General features: G+C 43.9%; 1 protein-coding gene across 2 annotated transcripts in view; it reads right to left on the reverse strand.

Moving 5' to 3' along the window:
• Positions 1-24,963, reverse strand: part of LOC135510515 (ephrin-B2-like) — a 106,734-nt gene that overhangs the window by 11,367 nt on the left and 70,404 nt on the right. The window lies entirely within an intron of this gene.

The following is a 24,963-nucleotide window of genomic DNA, read 5'->3' on the forward strand; positions in this document are numbered from 1 at the left end:
CCCACAACCCTGATGTTGCAATCACCATGCTTTTATCCAAGTTTACCAATAGAACCACCAAACAGGCTCTGCTCATTATAGAACTGTTCAAGCCGGGAGAGGGGTGGGTAAGAGAGGTGAGAAGATGGGGGAGTGCAGGTGGGGAGAACAGAGAGGATACATAATGGCACAAATCGGTACAGACTAATGTAATCCATAGACTGAGTCTAAAATAATTTACTGAGAGAAGAGAGGGGCGAGGCATGAAGAGAAAGGATGAGAGCAAAACATTTTTTCAATGTTTTAATTATTATTATTATTATTTTTTATTTATTTTTTATTGTCATATACAAGTGTTTAGCAGATGTTATTGTGGGTGTAGCGAAATGCCTGTGCACACCCTTCCCTTCTCTTTCTCTCCTCTCTCTTTCTGCCTCTCGACTCCCTCTCTTTTGGTTCAAGCCTAAAGGGCAGACCTTTGCTTTCCTCCCTCAAAAATACATCCCTCCCTCCATGTTTGTCTCTCTTTGGCTTGAGGCTACAGACTAAGGTGTTGGACGGAGAGGAGATAAGGGAGCAAGGGAGAGCCAGAGAGAGGTGTAAAAGAAGAGAGCCTAACTCATCACACCTCTCCATCCCTCCGTCTCTCCTGCCAGCCTGTGAGCATTGGGAAGTGTAAAAGGAGGAGAGCGAGAGAGAGAGAGAGAGAGAGAGAGAGAGAGAGAGATCAGCAGAGGGCAAGGACATCAAGATGGAGGGATGGATAGGAGAGCGAAGAGAACGGTAGAGAGATGCTTGAGACGATGAGGGGGAGAAAGGAGACCGGCTGAATGGGAGGAGAGGAGAAACACACAATGGAGGGGAGAGAAAGGGGCACAGATGGAGGTTAAAAAAAGGACTGAAAGGCTGGAAAAGGATTGAGGGGAAGAGAAGAAGGGAAATGATCGCTTTGGGGAGTTTAACGAAGAAGACACTGAGATCATAAGAGCAAGGGAACGCAGAGAGAGGGAGGAGAGAGACACTGATGGTTTATGACAAGCTGTTGCTGACATGACTGAGGCAGTAGACTATGAGAAGTGATAGACATAGCATGAGAGAGAGGAAGAGAGAGGGAGGTGAAAAGAGACGACTTTAAGCTGTGGTCACTTATGGTAATGGTTCAAAAGAACACAAAGCAAAGAGAAAGATAAAAGAGAGGGATTGTGAAAGTAACAGTAGCATGCTCTTTAGTCTTAACCACATCACTTTGGAACAGAGGAAAAGAGAGAGAACGAAAAATAGCAGGAGAAGAAAAGAAGGAATGTGACAATGCGGTTTGGGGTGGAGGAGTGGACACAGAGTAACTTGGGATGAGCTGAGAGAGGAGAGAGAACAGGAATGGAATGGAAAGATAGGGAGGGAGGGAGGGAGGGAGGGAGGGAGGGGGAGGGAGGAGGGAGGGAGGGAGGGAGGGAGGGAGGGAGGGAAAGAGGGAGAGGGAGGGAAAGAGGGAGGGAGGGAGGGAAAGAGGGAGGGAGCGACGGATGAGTAATTGAGACAATGATCAGCAGTGATGGGGATTTGTAGAGCACTCGAGGACGCCACCCTCTTCCTCCGACGAAAAATAGAAGGGAGGGAAAGACGACCAAGTTGAAAAACTGAATTAATGAAATAATACCACAGTCAACCTCAATCAGCCGGCACAGTCTGTGCCAGAGTAGAGCTTTAGACAAGTGTGTATCGTGGGTGGATCATGTGTGTGTGTGTGTGTGTGTGTGTGTGTGTGTGTGTGTGTGTGTGTGTGTGTGTGTGTGTGTGTGTGTGTGTGTGTGTGTGTGTGTGTGTGTGTGTGTGTGTGTGTGTGTGTGTGTGTGTGTGTGTGTGTGGCCTGTCTGCCTGTGTGTCTGCTTCTGCATGTGTGTCCAAGTCTTTCTCCGACCAGACCAGTTCCAGATACAGTATAACAGGTAAATGGCACCCTACTCCATCTATATTGCACCACTATTGATGCAGCCATTACGTCTGAATACTGTCTAATACAGTCTGATACAGTCTGAATACAGTCTGATACAGTCTGAATACTGTCTAATACAGTCTGATACAGTCTAATACAGTCTGAATACAGTCTGATACAGTCTGAATACTGTCTAATACAGTCTGATACAGTCTAATACAGTCTGATACAGTTTGAATTCAGTCTGAATACAGTCTGATACAGTCTGATACGGTCTGAATACTGTCTAATACAGTCTGAATACAATCTAATACAGTCTGATACAGTTTGAATTCAGTCTGATACAGTCGGAATACTGTCTAATACAGTCTGATACAGTCTGAATACTGTCTGATACAGTATAATACAGTCTGATACAGTCTGAATACAGTCTGAATACAGTCTGATACAGTCTGAATACTGTCTAATACAGTCTGATACAGTCTGAATACAGTCTGATACAGTCTGAATACTGTCTAATACAGTCTGATACAGTCTAATACAGTCTGAATACAGTCTGATACAGTCTGAATACTGTCTAATACAGTCTGATACAGTCTAATACAGTCTGATACAGTCTGAATACAGTCTGATACAGTCTGAATACAGTCTGATACAGTTTGAATTCAGTCTGATACAGTCGGAATACTGTCTAATACAGTCTGATACAGTCTGAATACTGTCTGATACAGTATAATACAGTCTAATACAGTCTGATACAGTCTGAATACTGTCTGATACAGTATAATACAGTCTAATACAGTCTGATACAGTCTGAATACAGTCTGATACAGTCTGAATACTGTCTAATACAGTCTGATACAGTCTAATACAGTCTGATACAGTCTGAATACAGTCTGATACAGTCTGAATACTGTCTAATACAGTCTGAATACAATCTAATACAGTCTGATACAGTCTGAATACAGTCTGATACAGTCTGAATACAGTCTGATACAGTCTGAATACTGTCTAATACAGTCTGAATACAATCTAATACAGTCTGATACAGTCTGAATACAGTCTAATACAGTCTGATACAGTCTTATACAGTCTGAATACTGTCTGATACAGTCTGAAACAGTCTGAATACTGTCTAATACATTCTGAATACTGTCTGATACAGTCTGAATACAGTCTCATACAGTCTGAATACTGTCTGATACAGTCTGAAACAGTCTGAATACAGTCTGAATACAGTCTGGATACTGTCTAATACAGTCTGAATACTGTCTAATACAGTCTGATACAGTTGAATTCAGTCTGATACAGTCGGAATACTGTCTAATACAGTCTGATACAGTCTAATACAGTCTGATACAGTCTGAATACAATCTAATACAGTCTGATACAATCTTAATACAGTCTGATACGGCCTGAAAACTGTCTAATAGAGTCTGAATACAATGTAATACAGTCTGATGCAGTCTGAATACAGTCGGATACAGTCTGAATACAGTCTGATACAGTCTGAATACTGTCTAATACAGTCTGAATACTGTCTGATACAGTATAATACAGTCTAATACAGTCTGATACAGTTTGAATACAGTCTGATGCAGTCTGAATACAGTCTGATACAGTCTGAATACAGTCTGATACAGTTTGAATACAGTCTGATGCAGTCTGAATACTGTCTAATACAATCTGAATTAAAGGTCGACCGATTCATTAATGGCCGATTAATTAGGGCCGATATCAAGTTTTCATAGCAATCGGAAATCGGTATTTTTGGACACCAAAATTAATTACACCTTTATTTCTTCTTTATTTAACTAGGCAAGTCAGTTAAGAACACATTTTTAATTTCAATGACGGCCTAGGAACGGTGGGTTAACTGCCTCGTTCAGGGGCAGAACAACAGATTTTTACCTTGTCAGCTCGCGGATTCAATCTTGCAACCTTACAGTTAACTAGTCCAATGCTCTAACCACCTGATTACATTGCACTCCACGAGGAGACTGCCTGTTACGCGAATGCAGTAAGCCAAGGTAAGTTGCTAGCTAGCATTAAACTTATCTCATAAAAAACAATCAAATCAATCATAATCACTAGTTAACTACACATGGTTGATGATATTATTAGTTTATCTATTGTTTCCTGCGTTGCATATAATCGATGCGGTGCGTATCGTTGCTCCAACGTGTACCTAACCATAAACATCAATGCCTTTCTTAAAATCAATACACAGAAGTATATATTTTTAAACCTGTATATTTAGCTAAAATAAATCCAGGTTAGCAGGCAATATTAACCAGGTGAAATTGTGTCACTTCTCTTGCGTTCATTGCACACAGAGTCATTGTGTATGCAACCGTTTGGGCAGCCTAATTTGCCAGAATTGTACGTAATTATGACATAACATTGGAGGTTGTGCAATGTAACAGGAATATTTAGACTGATGGATGCCACCCGTTAGATAACATACGGAACGGTTCCGTATTTCACTGAAAGAACAAAAGTTTTGTTTTCGAGATGATAGTTTCCGGATTCGGCCAAATTAATGACCTAAGGCTCTTATTTCTGTGTGTTATCATGTTATAACTAAGTCTATGATTTGATAGAGCAGTCTGACTGAGCGATGGTAGGCAGCAGCAGGCTCGTAAGCATTCATTCAAACAGCACTTTTGTGCGTTTGCCAGCAGATGTTTATGACTTCAAGCCTATCAACTCCCGAGATGAGGCTGGTGTAACCGATGTGAAATGGCTAGCTAGTTAGCGGGGTGCGCGCTAATAGCGTTTCAAACGTCACTCGCTCTGAGACTTGGAGTGGTTGTTTCCCTTGCTCTGCATGGGTAACGCTGCTTCGAGGGTGGCTGTTGTGGGTCATTGTGTTCCTGGTTCAAGCCCAGGTAGGAGTGAGGAGAGGGACGGAAGCTATACTGTTACACTGGCAATACTAAAGTGCCTATAAGAACATCCAATAGTCAAAGGTATATGAAATACAAATGGTATAGAGAGAAATAGTCCTATAACTTTTACTTTCTTCTCCAACACCTTGTTATTGCATTATTTAAACCAAATTGAACATGTTGAATTATTTATTTGAGGGTAAATTGATTTTATTGATGTATTACATTAAGTTAAAATAAGTGTTCATTCAGTATTGTTGTAATTGTCATTATAACAAATAAATTAATAAATTGGCCGATTAATCGGTATCGGCTTTTTTTGGTCCTCCAATATTCAGTATCGGCGTTGGAAAATCCTAATCGGTCAACCTCTAATCTGAATACTGTGTACTACAGTCTAATACAGTTTGAATACAGTCTAAATACAGTCTGAATACAGTCTGAATACACTCTAATAGTCAAATACAGTTTGAATACAGTCTGAATACAGTCTAATAGTCTAATACAGTTTGAATACAGTCTGAATACAGTTTGAATACAGTCTGAATACAGTCTAATAGTCTAATACAGTTTGAATACAGTCTGAATACAGTTTGAATACAGTCTGAATACAGTCTGAATACACTCTAATAGTCTAATACAGTTTGAAAACAGTCTGAATACAGTCGAATAGTCTAATACAGTGTAATACAGTCTGAATACAGTCTGAATAAGGTCTAATAGTCTAATACAGTCTGAATACAGTCTGAATACAGTCTGAATACGGTCTAATAGTCTAATACAGTCTGAATACAGTCTGAATACAGTCTAATAGTCTAATACAGTGTAATACAGTCTGAATACAGTCTGAATACAGTCTGAATGCAGTCTAATACAGCGTAATACAGTCTGAATACAGTCTGAATACAGTCTGAATACAGTCTGAATGCAGTCTAATACAGCGTAATACAGTCTGAATACAGTCTGAATACAGTCTAATACAGTCTGAATACAGTCTAATAGTCTAATACAGTCTGAATACAGTCTGAATACAGTCTAATAGTCTAATACAGTCTGAATACAGTCTGAATACAGTCTGAATACGGTCTAATAGTCTAATACAGTCTGAATACAGTCTGGCTACAGTCTGAATACAGTCTGAATACAGTCTAATAGTCTAATACAGTCTGAATACAGTCTAATACAGTCTGAATACAGTCTGAATACAGTCTAATAGTCTAATACAGTCTGAATACAGTCTGAATACAGTCTAATAGTCTAATACAGTCTGAATGCAGTCTGAATACAGTCTGAATACAGTCGAATCGTCTAATACAGTCTGAATACAGTCTGAATACAGTCGAATCGTCTAATACAGTCTGAATACAGTCTAATACAGTCTGAATACAGTCTGAATACAGTCTATTAGTCTAATACAGTCTGAATGCAGTCTGAATACAGTCTGAATACAGTATAATAGTCTAATACAGTCTGAATACAGTATAATAGTCTAATACAGTCTGAATACAGTCTGAATACAGTCGAATCGTCTAATACGGTCTGAATACAGTCTGGCTACAGCCTGAATACAGTCTGAATACAGTCTAATAGTCTAATACAGTCTGAATGCAGTCTGAATACAGTCTGAATACAGTCTGAATACAGTCTGAATACAGTCTAATACAGTCTGAATACAGTCTAATACAGTCTGAATACAGTCTGAATACAGTCTAATAGTCTAATACAGTCTGAATGCAGTCTGAATACAGTCTGAATACAGTCGAATCGTCTAATACAGTCTGAATACAGTCTGAATACAGTCGAATCGTCTAATACAGTCTGAATACAGTCTAATACAGTCTGAATACAGTCTGAATACAGTCTAATCGTCTAATACAGTCTGAATGCAGTCTGAATACAGTCTGAATACAGTCTAATAGTCTAATACAGTCTGAATACAGTCTGAATACAGTCTAATAGTCTAATACAGTCTGAATACAGTCTGAATACAGTCTAATAGTCTAATACAGTCTGAATACAGTCTGAATACAGTCTAATAGTCTAATACAGTCTGAATACAGTCTGGCTACAGCCTGAATACAGTCTGAATACAGTCTGAATACAGTCTAATAGTCTAATACAGTCGGAACACAGTCTCAATACAGTCTGAATACAGTCTAATAGTATAATACAGTGTAATACAGTCTGAATACAGTCTGAATACAGTCTAATAGTCTAATACAGTCTGAATACAGTCTAATAGTCTAATACAGTCTGAATACAGTCTGAATACAGTCTAATAGTCTAATACAGTCTGAATACAGTCTGAATACAGTCTCAATACAGTCTAATAGTCTAATACAGTGTAATACAGTCTGAATACAGTCTAATAGTATAATACAGAGTAATACAGTCTGAATACAGTCTGAATACAGTCTCAATACAGTCTAATAGTCTAATACAGTCTGAATACAGTCTGAATACAGTCTAATAGTCTAATACAGTCTGAATACAGTCTGAATACAGTCTAATAGTCTAATACAGTCTGAATACAGTCTAATAGCCTGAATACAGTCTGAATACAGTCTAATAGTCTAATACAGTCTGAATACAGTCTGAATACAGTCTGAATACAGTCTAATAGTCTAATACAGTCGGAACACAGTCTCAATACAGTCTGAATACAGTCTAATAGTCTAATACAGTCTGAATACAGTCTAATAATCTAATACAGTCTGAATACAGTCTGAATACAGTCTGAATACAGTCTAATAGTATAATACAGTCTGAATACAGTCTAAATACAGTTTAATAGTCAAATGCAGTCTGCATATGGCACTGGAACCCAGTTGGAGAAGCATCAAATTACATAAAATTGTATTGGTCGCATACACATATTTAGCAGATGTTATTGCGGGTGTAGTGAAATGCTTTTCCTACCCCCAACAGTGCAGTAAAATCTAACAATTCACAACAAAACATACAAATCTAAAAGTAAAAGAATGGAATATGTAAATATTAGGAGGAGCCATGTCGGAGTGGCATTGACTAAAATACAGTAGAATACAGTATATACACATTGCAAGTTGTCAGAGAGCACACAGATTAAAGTAAAATATCATCAGAAGGCCGAGGCACAGAGCGAGAGAGCAGATTAAAGGACAAAAATAAGAAACAAACAAGCAAAGTGAGGGTACAAAGAGAAGGGATCTGAGCCAAAACGAGCGTGCTGCCTGCGTGTGGATGGTTGTGTGTGGATGGTTGTGTGTGTACCTCTCCCACGCACGCCGCTGGTGTTTGTGACGGCATATGTGTGACGCACCGTTGTTGTCAAGAGTAATGAATGTGATAGGACACACACACATACACACACATGACAATGTGAGTGGGTGTATGGTTCCTGAGACACACATTAAGTAAGGAGCGATGGTGTGTGTGTGTGTGTGTGTGTGCGTGTGTGCGTGTGTGTGTGTGTGTGTGTGTGTGTGTGTGTGTGTGTGTGTGTGTGTGTGTGTGTGTGTGACAGGCTTCAATCTGTATAAGTAAACATGAATCCATTGGTATCTCTTAGTTCCAGGTGTTTTGTCTCCGGAGTATGTTATAACAAAGCTTGTCTCATACACATGCCGAGGAATGCCGAGGAAGGCGCGCACACGTGTGTGTATTCACACATGTTGTCCTAAGAATAATGAAATCAACAAAACTACATTACTATACAGTAGGTGATTGCTGGACCTACTGTATAGTTTTTCTGTCATAAGAAAAGATGTACAGTCGGTTCCTGTACTTATTTGTAGGCCTCCTGCTCCACTGGGTTACGGTTTATCTACATGTCAGACAAATGATGAAGCTTTAACTACTATCTCCCCCTTCCTCGACACACACACACGCACGCACGCACGCACGCACGCACACACACACACACACACACACACACACACACACACACACACACACACACACACACACACACACACACACACACACACACACACACACACACACACACACACACACTTGAGAAAGACTTATGTTAGGGATGCATATGGTCTCTTCTTGCCAACTCTTTAAAATCTAGGGTCATACTTCATATTTCCTGTAACTCCAGAACCCTTTATAATCCACACGGAACACTTTTAGAACCTCTGTGTGACGCATTAACGAAGGTATCACAACCCTTTCACTGACAGCTGACTGCAACACACTAAGCTGTGTAGTCAAAGAGAAAGGCATTCTCGTGTACAACATGTGTTTTCACCCTGGAAAAGCATTATTTTGATCCATAACCCAAGATCTAGCTGTGACACTCTTTCTCTGCATGTATTCCGCCAAGATGGAAATATAGAAATACACAAGGAAGATTAGTTCCAACATGGCATGAGGATTTCCTAAGCTGTTTTCGATGGAGAAAATTGAGAAACCTCATTTTTCCATTGTAGCAAACACTGGAAGGTTGTTTACGGGGTTGCAGTACCACAGTGTGTGTGTGTGTGTGTGTGTGTGTGTGTGTGTGTGTGTGTGTGTGTGTGTGTGTGTGTGTGTGTGTGTGTGTGTGCGTGCGCGTGCGCGTGCGCGTGTGTGTGTGTGTGTGTGTGTGTGTTGGTTCTTCTGTCCTTGTGGAAACAAGGAAAATTCTCCCTCATGGGGACTTGGGATCTCCCACGTCCCCATGAGGACAAGGGCTATTTTAGCCTTGGTTAGGTTTAGGGTTAAGGTTAGGTTTAGGGTTAAGGTTTATGGAAAATATAATTTTGATTGGAAATTAATTTTAGGTCCCCACGAGAATAAAAGAACAAAATGTGTGTGTGTGTGCGTGTATTCATAACAGGACATAGTATGCAGAGTAATGGTGACAGGTTAAAGATCACATGCTGGACACATAGGCTATGGTATCTCCCAAAGTCTCCTATCTCCACTATTCTCTCCAAACAGACAGAAACACACACACACACAGACATGGACACACACACACTCCTCTGTGTCAGGGGGAATGATCTCGGTATCTCTGCTTGCCTTGCGTGCGGTTGATCTCCCCTCTGTGCTCAATGACATTCTAATTCTCAGCAGTTATTCACTTTTCATCTATCGGACAGAATTACCGTCACCCCCCCACACCTCTCACCTTTCCCTCTTTTCTCCCTGTGTCCCCCCCTCCCTCTCTACATGTCTCTGTCCTGGGGGGTGGGATGTGTGGAATCCCATCCTATTAACCTTAAACATTGACATGCACACACACACACACACACCGAGCATCTAGACCTCAGGGCCACAGGGTCTGTCAGGTCGCTCAAGATCCACTGCAAAATTCGACGTCCGTCCAGGTAAGCAGGACATCGGCAGATGACTTAAAAGCCGGCCACTAACAACAACCAGGAGAGCTACTACCATTAAGTAGGCTTGGGGTAAACCGCAAACAACGGCAGCCACGTGTTCAATCCCAATGCTAGGCACCTGTTTCCTCTTCTTGTTGTTTTAACCCTATCCCAAACCTTAACCTGTACCAATTCAGAATAACTAAACGTAACCTTCGAAATATGATGTTTAGGGACAAACATCAGGTTCCGCAGTGAGACTGTGAGAGCTTGTTGGATGTCAGGGACACACCTGATCTTCGCCACACACACACGCACACACACACACACACACACACACACACACACACACACACACACACACACACACACACACACACACACACACACACACACACACACACACACACACACACACACACACACACACACGCACACACACACACTTAGGCACATACACACACACACACACACACACACACGCACACACACACACTTAGGCACATACACACACACACGTGCACAAAAAAGAGTCATGATAGTAATCAATGTAATCAAGGTAATAAATCATTCTTATTTTCATACACAATTTATTTTGGGGCTTAGCTGTGGTCAATTTGCAGTGTACAAATTATTATAATAATGTTCTGGCCCCCTGACCATCCAGTCTGATAACACTCATCCAGTGGTGGAATCTAGTTGCCGACCCCCCTGCTCTACAGTATGGTGATGTGTTTCTCATCCATTAGGCTGACTGACAGTGTGGGGAGATAGAAAGGAAATTGTAATGCTAATACTAATTATAGTTACGGCAGATGGTGTGACTATCGTATGCTTTGGTTGAAGCTCCCTACCTACACTGAGTGTACAAAACTTGAAGAACACCTGTTCATTCCATGACATGCTGACCAGGTGAATCCAGGTGAAAGCTATCATCCCTTATGTCACTTGTTAAATCCACTTCAATCAGCGTAGATGAAGGAGAGGAGACTGGTACCCCTTTCCTGCAGTCGAATGACCAAAGCGTCCTCTAGTGAGTGGATGGGTGGAATGTTATTTCTATTTTTCAGAATTTAAATGTAAAAAATACAGTGTTTCTATATCAAACAGTTTTGTTATATTTCAGTCTTCTGTGATAAAGTGCAATATTGGGATGAAAACTCAAAATGTAATACATTTAGCTCAAATTCTAGACGTCGGATTAAAACGAGGCTACAGCGTCCATAAGGTGACCATTGGACTAAGATCCATCTTGACTGAATAACATTTATGCCCAATAAAAACTAACAATATGCTTTCTTTTTGTAGCATTTCTGCAATGCTAACATATTTTCAGTTGAATCTCAAGAGTTCTAAATCTGGGTGCAACTCGGATGCTGTCCAATAGTAGCAGCTAGCTAGTAGAAGGCTAGCAGCTGTAGATAGCTAGCTTACACCAGTTGGATGAGAAGCGAAAGGAAGGTAGCTAGCTAGCTAGGTATATTTAGCTATGGAAGGTTTTTCATTTGGCTGAAGTCTGTGTAAACTGCTGACCTGGACACTTGTGTGTAACAGGATCACTGTCAGAAGAACCAGAGAAAATTCTACCCGTTTACTTATTCATTCATTCAGTACTCCCCCTCCTCTGTCAACGCAATTTTCTTCATGTCATTATACTCCAAATTTGTGCCAACTGATCAACTCCCTGTTCAATGTGTTCCTGAAAACCGTCGCCATCCACAATTGAAAAGTACAAGGTGTGTGGGATACACACGAAGCACGCAGGTAAAACAACAGCACCGTCATGATCATTGCTTGCTTGTGCGACCTGTTAGCTACAGTATGTGATCACATGTAACTGTTTTCAACACATCAACTGTTTTAGACAGCAACAACAAAAAGATTGGAGCAAACGCATGATGTCATCACCGCACTGCCCATTTAAATAGCGTGTCAAGTGTACGTATCTATAAACTGGGTTCGTAGTGTAACAGTTAGCATCTCTGCCCTGGGATTCAAAGGTCCTGGGATTCAAAGGTCCTGGTTTCGCCTACCAGAGAGGATAGTATGACCATTCTCTTTCGTGTATAGTTTGACACCTCCCTCAGGCTGCCTACACATTGTTTGAAGTACAATAGACCAACATAGCTGCTGTAGTAGGTCAAAGCTGTGTGCTGGAAAGCCTTGGTAGAGCATGGGTGAAGTAGGCATTGTGGTGCTCAAGTGAATTTCCTTTCTTTTTCAGTTTCAGACCAATGCCTACATCTCACTTAAAACATTGTTTTTTGTTTTTAATCATCTATTGTAACCCTGCATCCAAACAGACTGCTCTTATACAGAAAATGCAGAGTTCAGCATGCCAATTCTTTATTGTGTTTGACAATGCAGTGGCAATTGGAAAGGTTCTGTGGATCATGTGTTGGATGTTGTTCAATGACTGGCTGAATGAGCCAGGTGCGTGTGTGTGCATTCTGCGTTGAACTACAGTTTGTGTCTGTGTGTGCATACCTGTGTGTGTGTGCGCGTGTGGGTCAGTGTGCATGCATGAGTGTGTATCTGATATGTGTGCGTGTGTGCGTGTGTGTGTGTGTGTGTGTGTGTGTGTGTGTGTGTGTGTGTGTGTGTGTGTGTGTGTTTGTGTGTGTGTGTGTGTGACTGTGCGAACTTGCATGTGTGTCTATCCACGTGTGTGTGTGTGTGTGTGTGTGTGTGTGTGTGTGTGTGTGTGTGTGTGTGTGTGTGTGTGTGTGTGTGTGTGTGTGTGTGTGTGTGTGTGTGAGCGTGCGTGCGTGCGTGCGTGTGTGTGTTTGCGTGCGTGCGTGCGTGCGTGTGTGTGTGCGTGCGTGTGTGTGTGCGCGTGCGTGCGTGTGTGTGTGTGTGTGTGAGCGTGCGTGCGTGCGTGCGTGTGTGTGTGTGTGAGCGTGCGTGTGTGTGTGTGTGTGAGTGATATGTAATACAGGTTGCTGCATAGGTTATCTCTGACCTCTAAACAATAATACTTTTAGACAATCCTGTCGCTACTTCAACAAACAATCTAACCAACAGACCTAACATGTAAACCTGCTTACTGTCATCAGAGTCATAGGACAGGGAGATGGATGGAGAGAGAGAGAGAGAAACAGAGGGACAGAGAAACAGAGGGACAGAGAAAGAGAGAGGCAGACAGGCCGACAGAGGGAGAAAGGAGAAAACAGGTCTATAGATAGCTGCCCCAGAGGACTATGAGCCAATGTGAGCATTAAGAGCAGAAAGGATTGAGGAGCGGCGAAAGAACACTTGCGTAACATTGAGGGAATGTCGCCGGTAAAGCAGCAGTGATGTAGGACAGCGAAGAGAGATGCTACAGTCTGAACTGGGTCAGAGTCCTCATCTGAGGGCATCGGGTGCATTGGAGAGAGAGGGTGTGTTGTGTGTTTTCTATAGATGAAATATTTCATACTGACAGTGGATTTGAATAGACAGGGCCCTTCAATGTCCTTCATGCCCATAACACTTCAATAGCTTTGGGAGAGTATAGAAATAGATTGAATAGAGGAGCTAAGGTTCATGGTCTCATCAGCTTGGTACTTGGTACTGAACATTCTAGGCAGGAAGTACACTATATAAATAAAGGTATGTGGACAACCCTTAAAATAGTGAATTCGGCTGTTTCAGCCACACCCGTTGCTGACAGGAATATGAAATTGTTTACACAGCCATGCAATCTCCATGGACAAACATTGGCAGTAAAATAGCCTTACTGAAGAGCTCAGTCACTTTCAACGTGGCACCATCATAAGATGCCCCCTTTCCAACAAGTCAGTTCGTCAAATTTCTGCACTGCTAGAGCTGCCCCAGTCAACTGTGATGTTATTGTGAAGTGGAAACGTCTGGAGCAACAACGGTTCAGCCGGGAAGTGGTAGGCCACACAAGCTCACAGAACGGGACTGCCGAGTGCTGAAGTGCGTATCGCCCCAAAATCGTCTCAATTCCAAGTTCCAAATTGCCTCTGGAAGCCACGTCAGCACAATAACTGCTGGTTAGGAACTTCATGAAATGGGTTTCCATGGCCGAGCAGCCGCACACAAGAATAAGATCACCATGCGCAATGCCAAGCGACGGATGAATCTGGGTTTGGGGGATGCCAGGATGCCAGCTAAATGCCCAAATGCATAGTGCCAACTGTAAAGTTTGGTGGAGGAGGGATAATGGTCTGGGGCTGTTTTTCATGGTTCGGGCTAGGCCTCTTAGTTCCAGTGAAGGGAAATCTTAACACTACAGCATACAACGACGTTCTAGACGATTCTGTGCTTCCAACTTTGTGGCAACAGTTTGAGGAAGGCCCTTTCATGTTACAGCATAACAGTGCCCCCGTGCACAAAGCGAGGTCCATACAGAAATGGTTTGTGGATATCGGTGTGGAAGAACTTGACTGGCCTGCACAGAGCCCTGCCCTCAACCCCATTGAACACCTTTGGGATGAATTGGAAACCCGACTGCGAGCCAGGCCTAATCGCCCAACATCAGTGCCCGACCTCACTAAGGCTCTTGTGGCTGAATGGAAGCAAGTCCCCGCAGCAATGTTCCAACATCTAGTGGAAAGCCTTCCCAGAAGAGTGGAGGCTGTTATAGCAGCAATGGGGGGACCATATTAATGCCCATGATCTTGGGATGAGACGTTCAGGTGTCCACATACTTTTGGTCATGTAGTGTTTGTAATGTCAAGATGAGTAACATGTTGGTGTAACACTTCAGTATACCCTTCAGTGTCTAGCTACCAATAGAATGACTGTCCATAGCAACTGTGGGTATTTGTAGATAATCTCTTGGAGTCTTGAAGAGGATGGTTGAGTGCTGGTGTGCTGTATGGTGCTTGTATGGTGTGTGTGTGTGTGTTTTAGAGTGTGTCTGGGAGTATGTGAGTGTTCGAGAATGAGAGTGTGTCTGTGTGTGTGGCCGGTCTCCGTTATAGAATAAAGGCCTGCAGAAATGGGTCAATGCCGGCCTCTCTCCTCCCTCCGTCTCCTTCCTCCGTCTCCTCCCCCAATCTCTCTATCCTCTGCTCTTTGCTCATGCAGCCGTAAATCAGAGTAAAAAAAAAACCTGTCTGTATCCTCATGTCTCTCCCAGATATAGACTAAAACACCTCTGCCTGTCCACTCCCCTGGCAGCACAGGATTCAACGAGCTGCCCGTCTCTCTCTCTCTCTCTCTCTCTCTCTCTCTCTACTGTGTCGTGTCTTAAAGCACCCATTAGCTCAGAGTTCTTCCTGTCCCCTTTTTATGCCTACGCTTCAGGCTACCACACACAGTTACGCAGTCGCTAGCTCAGACACACACTTTTGTAGAGGCACACTCACACACAGACACTGACACACTAACATATTCTGACAACTCTAACAACGCCATTCTCACATGAACACTTGAAAATACGTTTTGAGTCTGAATTTAAGTAGCTTAAAAAGGAGAATAACACTCTCTTTTACAACTCTTTTTCAATCTTCGTCTCCATCTTTCTCTCCCTTCTCTCTCTCGCTTCCCCTTCTCAGTCTCTCTCTCCCTTCTCTCTCAGTCTCTCTTTCTCTTCCCCTTCTCAGTTTGTCTCTCTCTCGTCACCTTCTCTCTCAGTTTCTCTCTCTCGGTCTCTCTCTCGTCCCCTTCTCTCTCTTCCCCTTCTCTCTGTCTCTCTCTCGTCCCCTTCTCTCTCTCTCGGGTCTCTCTCTCTTCCCCTTCTCTCTCAGTCTCTCTCTCTTCACCTTCTCTCTCTCTCTCTTCCCCTTCTCTCTCGGTCTCTCTCTTCCCCTTCTCTCTCGGTCTCTCTCAATCTCTCTCTTCCCCTTCTCTTTCGGTCTCCCCCTCTTCCCCTTCTCTCTCCCTTCTCTCTCAGTCTCTCTTTCTCTTCCCCTTCTCAGTCCGTCTCTCTCTCGTCCCCTTCTCTCTCGGTCTCTCTCTCGTCCCCTTCTCTCTCAGTCTCTCTCTTCCCGTTCTCTCTGTCTCTCTCTTGTCACCTTCTCTCTGTCTCTTTCTCGTCCCCTTCTCTCTCAGTCTCTCTCTCATCCCCTTCTCTCTCAGTCTCTCTCTCTCTCTCTCTCAGTCTCTCTCTCTTCCCCTTCTCTCTCAGCCTCTCTCTCGTTCCCTTCTCTCTCAGTCTCTCACTCTCTCTCCCTCTTCCCCTTCTCTCTCAGTCTCTCTCTCTTCCCCTCTCTCTCTCTCAGTCTCTCTCTCTCCCTCTCTCTCTCGGTCTCTCTCTCTTCCCCTTCTCTCTCTCAGTCTCTCTCTCTTCCCCTTCTCTCTCTCTCAGTCTCTCTCTCTCCCTCTCTCTCTCGGTCTCTCTACCTCTGTCTTTGATTCTCTTTGGCAACAAAATGGCACCCTATTCCCTATATAGTGCACTATGGGCCCTGGTCAAAAGCAGTGCACTATAGGGAATATTGTGCCATTGGAGAGACAGCCTTTGTATACCCAGTTCCAGCTTTCTTTGGGACTATCTTCGTTCCTCTAAGGCAGATCCACTCTGACATTGTCTCTGTCTGATTATGATGTGTGCAATTACATTCTGCTAGAAATAAACTATGTGTGTGTGTGTGTGTGTGTGTGTGTGTGTGTGTGTGTGTGTGTGTGTGTGTGTGTGTGTGTGTGTGTGTGTGTGTGTGTGTGTGTGTGTGTGTGTGTGTGTGTGTGTGTGTGTGTGTGTGTGTGTGTGTGTGTGTGTGTGTGTGTGTGTGTGTGCGTGTGTGCGTGTGTGCGTCAGTGTGTGTGGTCTCTGTGTGTTCAAACAGAATAACTAACTATTTCTGTTGTGTTCAGCTGGACAGCTCAGTAGGACGTCACAGTCAAATCGGAGACGGCCATATCAAAACATCAAAACACTCCTCCACGACGTCAGAGCAACACTGAGAGAACGTTGCTACCATGCTAGTGGTTGACATGGAGGAGTGTGGCTGATGCACTATGCTATACGCCAACTGTTTTTTGGTTTCTTTCACAAACACACTTTAAGCTTCTTTAGACTTGACACCTTATTGTGAGATGAGAGGAGAAGGGAGGGAGGAGGGGAGGAAGGAGGAAGAGGGAGGGAGGGAGGTGACAGGAGGAAGTGGGGGGGAGGGAGGCAGGGAGGGAGGAAGACGGAGGGAGGGAGGTGACAGGAGGAAGAGGGAGGGAGGAGGATGGGGAGTGGAGGAGAGGAAGGGAAGGAGGAAGAGGGAGGGAGGGAGATGACAGGAGGAAGTGATAGGGAGGGAGGGAGGATGGGGAGGAGGAGAGGAAGGGAAGAGGGAGGGAGGGAGGGAGGGAGGGAGGGAGGGAGGGAGGGAGGGAGGGAGGGGGAGGGAGGGAGGGAGGGAGGGAGGGAGGGAGGGAGGGAGGGGAGGGAGGGAAAGATGACAGGAGGGAAGGAGGTTGGGGGGAGAGTAAGAGGAAGGGAAGGAGGGAGGTAGGATGGGGAGAGGAGGAAGAGGGAGGGAGGGAGGTAGGATGGGGAGAGGAGGAAGAGGGATGGAGGGAGGGAGAATGCGGAGAGGAGGAAGAGGGAGGGAGGGAGGATGGGGAGAGGAGGAAGAGGGAGGGATGGAGGGAGGGAGGATGGGGAGAGATGGAAGAGGGAGGGAGGGATGGAGAGAGGAGGAAGAGGGAGGGAGGTAGGATGGGGAGAGGAGGAAGAGGGATGGAGGGAGGTAGAATGGGGAGAGGAAGAAGAGGGAGGGAGGGAGGTAGAATGGGGAGAGGAGGAAGAGGGAGGGAGGATGGGGAGAGGAGGAAGAGGCAGGGAGGTAGAATGGGGAGAGGAGGAAGAGGGGGGAGGGAGTGAGGTTGAATGGGGAGAGGAGGAAGAGGGAGGGAGGGAGGATGGGGAGAGGAGGAAGAGGGAGGGGGGTAAGATGGGGAGAAGAGGAAGAGGGGAGTGTAAAAGCTTTTTGGGGATGAAAGTCTAAAAGATGAGGGAGGGAAGGAGGGAGAGAGGGAGAGAAGGAGCGATAAGGGAAGGAGGGCTGGAGAGAAGGAGGGATGAAGAGCGGGAGAGAAGGAGCGATAATGAAAGGAGGGATGAGAGGGAGAGAAGGAGCGATGGGGGAAGGAGGGGTGAGAGGGAGAGAAGGAGCGATGGGGGAAGGAGGGATGAGAGGGAGAGAAGGAGCGATGGGGGAAGGAGGGGTGAGAGGGAGAGAAGGAGCGATGGGGGAAGGAGGGATGCAAAAAGAGGGAAGTGGGTCAACGGTCTGATGGGAGAAACGAAAGAATGAGACAACATTCAGTGACACAGAGAGAAAGAGGGAGCAATGGAAGAGAGGAGGAGGAGGGAAACTCAATGAAGAAAAAGGGATGCGGAGGGCAGACGAAGAGTGTGAGAGAGAAAAAGGCCGTAGGAGGGATGGGATCTTTTAGAGGAACTCTTAAAAGGCGTTTATTTCTGGATCACATTAATGCCAAATGTCACAGACACACAACTTTACTGTAGAGGAGTTGACTGCTAGAGCAGAACACGCACACACGCACCACAAACTTAACAAATGTTTTTGCTGTGAAACAGAGTTGATGTAAACAGAGAAAGAAGAACAGAGAGAGAGAGGGAGATAGAGAGGTGACGAGGGAGAAAAAGAGAGAGTGGGAGAGAGGGAGAGAGAGCGCAAGAGGGAGTGAGAGGGAGGGAGGGAGAAGGAGAGTGAGAAGGAGAGAGCGGGCGTACAACTTGTTCTGAACAGAGTAGTACATCTTAAAGAGTGTAATTACACAGAACTGTCACGTTAATTAAAGCTTTTAATGAAGTAAATGAGTGCTCAGCAAGAACAAAAACCACCAGCCACAGGGAGTGTGTGTGTGTGTGTGTGTGTGTGTGTGTGTGTGTGTGTGTGTGTGTGTGTGTGTGTGTGTGTGTGTGTGTGTGTGTGTGTGTGTGTGTGTGTGTGTGTGTGTGTGTGTGTGTGTGTGTGTGTGTGTGTGTGTGTGTGTGTGTGTATTTTGCTCTGTGTCTCCTCTCTGTGTGTTTTTACTGTCTTCCATTCTGGCCTCATTGCTTTTTAAGTCGAATAACCCAGGAATGTTTGGAAAAACCTGTGGATGGAATGAGTGTGTGTTAGTGTGTGTGTTTGTGTATGCAAGTGTGCCTGAGTGTGTGTGTGTCTGCGTGAGACAGAGAGCGAGACAGACATATAGACAGAAAGAGAGAGAGGGAGGTAGAGAGAGTTTTGGCCCATTCCTCCTGACAGAGCTGGTGTAACTAAGTCAGGTTTGTAGGCCTCCTGGCTCGCAAAGCTTCTTTTTCAGTTCTGCCCACAAATGTTCTATGGTATTGAGCTCAGGACTTTGTGATGGCCACTCCACACTAATACCTTGACTTTGTTGTACTTAAGCCATCTTGCCACAACTTTGGAAGTATTCTTGGTGTCATTGTCCATTTGGAACACCCATTTGCGTCCAAACTTTAACTTCCTGACTGATGTCTTGAGATGTTGCTTCAATATATCCACATCATTTTCTTTACTCATGACGCCATCTATTTTGTGATGTGCACCCGTCCCTCCTGCAGCAAAGCACCCCACAACATGCTGCCACCCCTGTGCTTCACAGTTGAGATGGTGTTCTTCAGTTTGCAAGCCTCCCCCTTTTTCCTCCAAACATAATGATGGTCATTATGGACAAACAGTTCTATTTTTGCTTCATCAGACCAGAGGACATTTCTTCAAAAAGTACGATATTTGTCCCCATGCGCAGTTGCAAACCATAGTCTAGCTTTTTTTATGGCAGTTTTGGAGCAGTGGCTTCTTCCTTGCTGAGTGGTTTCAGGTTATGTCGATATGGGACTCATTTTACTGTGGATATAGATACTTTTACCTGTTTCCTCCAGCATCTTCACAAGGTCCTTTACTTACTTAGTGTATGTAAACTTCTGACCCACTGGAATTGTGATGCAGTGAATTATGAGTGAAGTAATCTGTCTGTAAACAATTGTTAGAAAAATGACTTGTGTCATGCACAAAGTAGATGTCCTAACCGACTTGCCAAAAACTATAGTTTGTTAACAAGACATTTGTGGAGTGGTTGAAAAATGAGTTTTAATGATTCCAACCTAAGTGTATGTAAACTTCTGACTTCAACTGTATAGACAGAAAGAGAGAGAGAGGGAGGTAGAGAGAGAGAGAGAGACAGACAGACAGACAGACATACAGACAGAAAGAGAGAGAGAGGGAGGTAGAGAGAGAGAGACAGACAGACAGACAGAAAGAGAGAGAGGGGAGGTAGAGAGAGAGACAGACAGACAGAAAGAGAAAGAGAGAGGGAGGTAGAGAGAGAGACAGACAGACAGACAGAAAGAGAGAGAGAGAGAGGGAGGTAGAGAGAGAGACAGAGACAGAAAGAGAGAGAGAGAGGGAGGTAGAGAGAGAGACAGACAGACAGAAAGAGAGAGAGAGAGAGAGAGAGGGAGGTAGAGAGAGAGAGACAGACAGACAGACAGAAAGAGAGAGAGGGGAGGTAGAGAGAGAGACAGACAGACAGAAAGAGAAAGAGAGAGGGAGGTAGAGAGAGAGACAGACAGACAGAAAGAGAGAGAGAGAGAGGGAGGTAGAGAGAGAGACAGACAGACAGAAAGAGAGAGAGAGAGGGAGGTAGAGAGAGAGACAGACAGACAGAAAGAGAGAGAGAGAGAGAGGGAGGTAGAGAGAGAGACAGACAGACAGATATACAGACAGAAAGAGAGAGAGGGAGGTAGAGAGATAGACAGACAGACAGAAAGAGAGAGAGAAGGAGGTAGAGAGAGAGTGCGCTGTAGAGAAAGAGAGCTGGCTGGTAAAAGTTTGATCAGGGTTAAGTCTCTGCATGGTCTAGTTTGTGGCTGAGGGAATAGCCAGGTCCCAGAGTACAGCAGAGGAAAACACTCGTTTATCCTCTCTCTCTCTACCTCTCTTCTGATTCCTGCTGTAAGTGGAGCGTTCATACGCGGCATTGAACAGCACTAGTCTTTATGGAAGCACCTCTCCCTGGAGACGAACCACCAACTGCCTGAAACAAGTAGAAAAATACACAGATAACACAAAACGACTACATATTTTGCAATTTATTTGACATTTTTATTACCTTTATACCTTTACTAAGTTAGTTAGTCTACCACGGCGGAAAGACTCCTACTTCAAAGTACGTCCCCTGTGTGTAGTAGCTCCCTTCTGATGTCTTTACTCTGAAACTGGGACTGGGAAAAGAGCAATGGACGGAATTGAATCTGTGTCAATTAGTCCAATTTCCAAAATAAAATCACATGAGCCATTCTGTTTTTCTCACCTTTCTCCCTATCCCTTTCATTCCTTTCTCACATACTAATCATGTGTACACCCCAACACACACACACACACACACACACACACACACACACACACACACACACACACACACACACACACACACACACACACACACACACACACACACACACACACACACACACAACCTCATTATGTGCAGGGTCTTTGTTGGGGGGGGTGTAAGGCCAGGGATTAAGGCAGATCTTGAACCATGAATAGGACCAGGCAGTGTGTTTGTGCGTGTGTGTGTGTGTGTGTGTGTGTGTGTGTGTGTGTGTGTGTGTGTGTGTGTGTGTGTGTGTGTGTGTGTGTGTGTGTGTGTGTGTGTGTGTGTGTGTGTGTGTGTGTGTGTGCGTGTGTGTGTGTGCGTGTGTGTGTGATTGAGTGTGTGTGAATAGGACCAGTCTGGGGCTTGGCTCTTGCTGAATTAATTACACTAATTAGCTCCATAATTGCATACCTTAAAACCTTGATTATAGTGGCTGGGGCCAGGGGAGGGGTGCGGTTGGGGTAGGGGCTGGGGGAGGGTTAGGGTTGGGGTAGGGGGTGGGGAGGGTTAGGGTTGGGGTAGGGGCTGGGGCTGGGTGAGGGCTGAGGAATGGGGCTGGGGGAGGGAACAGGGAGGGCTAGGGTTGGAAGGGGAAGGGTTAGGGTTGGAAGGGTGAGGGGGAGGGTTGGGAAGGGGTCTGGAATGGCTAGGGTTGGAAAGGGGAGGATTAGGGTTGGAAGGGCGAGGGGAGGGTTGGGAAGGGGAAGGGCTAGGGTTGGAAGGAGAAGGCCTAGGTTTGGAAGGGGAAGGGCTAGGGTTGGGAAGGGCTAGGGTTGGAAGGTGAAGGGCTCGGGTTGGAAGGGGAAGGGCTAGGGTTGGAAGGTGAAGGGCTTGGGTTGGAAGGGGAAGGGCTAGGGTTGGGAAGGGCTAGGGTTGGAAGGTGAAGGGCTTGGGTTGGAAGGGGAAGGGCTAGGGTTGGAAGGTGAAGGGCTTGGGTTGGAAGGGGAAGGGCTTGGGTTGGAAGGGGAAGGGCTAGGGTTGGAAGGGGAAGGGCTCGGGTTGGAAGGAGAAGGGCTCGGGTTGGAAGGGGAAGGGCTAGGGTTGGAGGGAGAAGGGTTGCAACTAAGGGGAGTGGAGAGATAAAGACAGCGGGCTCATACACACATGAATACAGTCACAAATCAACATATACACACAATAGGTGGGCTAAAGTGCGTAATAAATTACAGAAAATAATCCAACCAAAAATATTCCATTCATACCTACTTCATTAACATCTAATAAAGAGTAGTAGCAGCTGTGTTCATAACATCTAATAAAGAGTAGCAGCAGCTGAGATCATAACATCTAATAAAGTGTAGAAGCAGCTGTGTTCATAACATCTAATAAAGAGTAGCAGCAGCTGTGGTCATAACATCTAATAAAGAGTAGCAGCAACTGTGTTCATAACATCTAATAAAGAGTAGCAGCAGCTGTGTTCATAACATCTAATAAAGAGTAGCAGCAGCTGTGTTCAGAACATCTAATAAAGTGTAGCAGCAGCTGTGTTCATAACATCTAATAAAGAGTAGCAGCAGCTGTGTTCATAACATCTAATAAAGAGTAGCAGCAGCTGTGTTCATAACATCTAATAAAGTGTAGCAGCAGCTGTGTTCATAACATCTAATAAAGAGTAGCAGCAGCTGTGTTCATAACATCTAATAAAGAGTAGCAGCAGCTGAGATCATAACATCTAATAAAGTGTAGAAGCAGCTGTGTTCATAACATCTAATAAAGAGTAGCAGCAGCTGAGATCATAACATCTAATAAAGTGTAGCAGCAGCTGTGTTCATAACATCTAATAAAGAGTAGCAGCAGCTGTGTTCATAACATCTAATAAAGAGTAGCAGCAGCTGTGTTCATAACATCTAATAAAGTGTAGCAGCAGCTGTGTTCATAACATCTAATAAAGAGTAGCAGCAGCTGTGTTCATAACATCTAATAAAGAGTAGCAGCAGCTGAGATCATAACATCTAATAAAGTGTAGAAGCAGCTGTGTTCATAACATCTAATAAAGAGTAGCAGCAGCTGTGTTCATAACATCTAATAAAGAGTAGAAGCAGCTGTGTTCATAACATGGAATAAAGAGTAGCAGCAGCTGTGTTCATAACATCTAATAAAGAGTAGCAGCAGCTGTGTTCATAACATCTAATAAAGAGCAGCAACTGTGTTCATAACATCTAATAAAGAGTAGCAGCAGCTGTGTTCATAACATGGAATAAAGAGTAGCAGCAGCTGTGTTCATAACATCTAATAAAGAGTAGCAGCAGCTGTGTTCATAACATGGAATAAAGAGTAGCAGCAGCTGTGTTCATAACATCTAATAAAGAGTAGCAGCAGCTGTGTTCATAACATGGAATAAAGAGTAGCAGCAGCTGTGTTCATAACATAGAATAAAGAGTAGCAGCAGCTGTGTTCATAACATGGAATAAAGAGTAGCAGCAACTGTGTTCGTAACATGGAATAAAGAGTAGCAGCAGCTGTGTTAACATGAACATGAATAAAGAGTAGCAGCAACTGTGTTCATAACATGGAATAAAGAGTAGCAGCAGCTGTGTTCATAACATGTAATAAAGAGTAGCAGCAGCTGTGTTCATAACATGGAATAAAGAGTAGCAGCAGCTGTGTTCATAACATGGAATAAAGAGTAGCAGCAGCTGTGTTCATAACATGGAATAAAGAGTAGCAGCAGCTGTGTTCATAACATGGAATAAAGAGTAGCAGCAACTGTGTTCATAACATGGAATAAAAAGTAGCAGCAGCTGTGTTAATAACATGGAATAAAGAATAGCAGCAGCTGTGTTCATAACATCTAATAAAGAGTAGCAGCAGCTGTGTTCATAACATCTAATAAAGAGCAGCAACTGTGTTCATAACATCTAATAAAGAGTAGCAGCAGCTGTGTTCATAACATCTAATAAAGAGTAGCAGCAGCTGTGTTCATAACATCTAATAAAGAGTAGCAGCAGCTGTGTTCATAACATCTAATAAAGAGTAGCAGCAGCTGTGTTCATAACATCTAATAAAGAGTAGCAGCCGCTGTGTTCATAACATCTAATAAAGAGCAGCAGCAGCTTTGTTCATAACATCTAATAAAGAGTAGCAGCAACTGTGTTCATAACATCTAATAAAGAGTAGCAGCAACTGTGTTCATAACATGGAATAAAGAGTAGCAGCAGCTGTGTTCATAACATCTAATAAAGAGTAGCAGCAGCTGTGTTCATAACATGGAATAAAGAGTAGCAGCAGCTGTGTTCATAACATCTAATAAAGAGTAGCAGCAGCTGTGTTCATAACATCTAATAAAGAGTAGCAGCAACTGTGTTCATTACATGGAATAAAGAGTAGCAGCAGCTGTGTTCATAACATCTAATAAAGAGTAGCAGCAGCTGTGTTCATAACATCTAATAAAGAGTAGCAGCAGCTGTGTTCATAACATCTAATAAAGAGTAGCAGCAGCTGTGTTCATAACATCTAATAAAGAGTAGCAGCAGCTGTGTTCATAACATCTAATAAAGAGTAGCAGCAGCTGTGTTCATAACATCTAATAATGAGTAGCAGCAGCTGTGTTCATAACATCTAATAAAGA

Source organism: Oncorhynchus masou, chromosome 23 (assembly GCF_036934945.1).
Source record: "Oncorhynchus masou masou isolate Uvic2021 chromosome 23, UVic_Omas_1.1, whole genome shotgun sequence".
Taxonomy (NCBI): domain Eukaryota; kingdom Metazoa; phylum Chordata; class Actinopteri; order Salmoniformes; family Salmonidae; genus Oncorhynchus; species Oncorhynchus masou.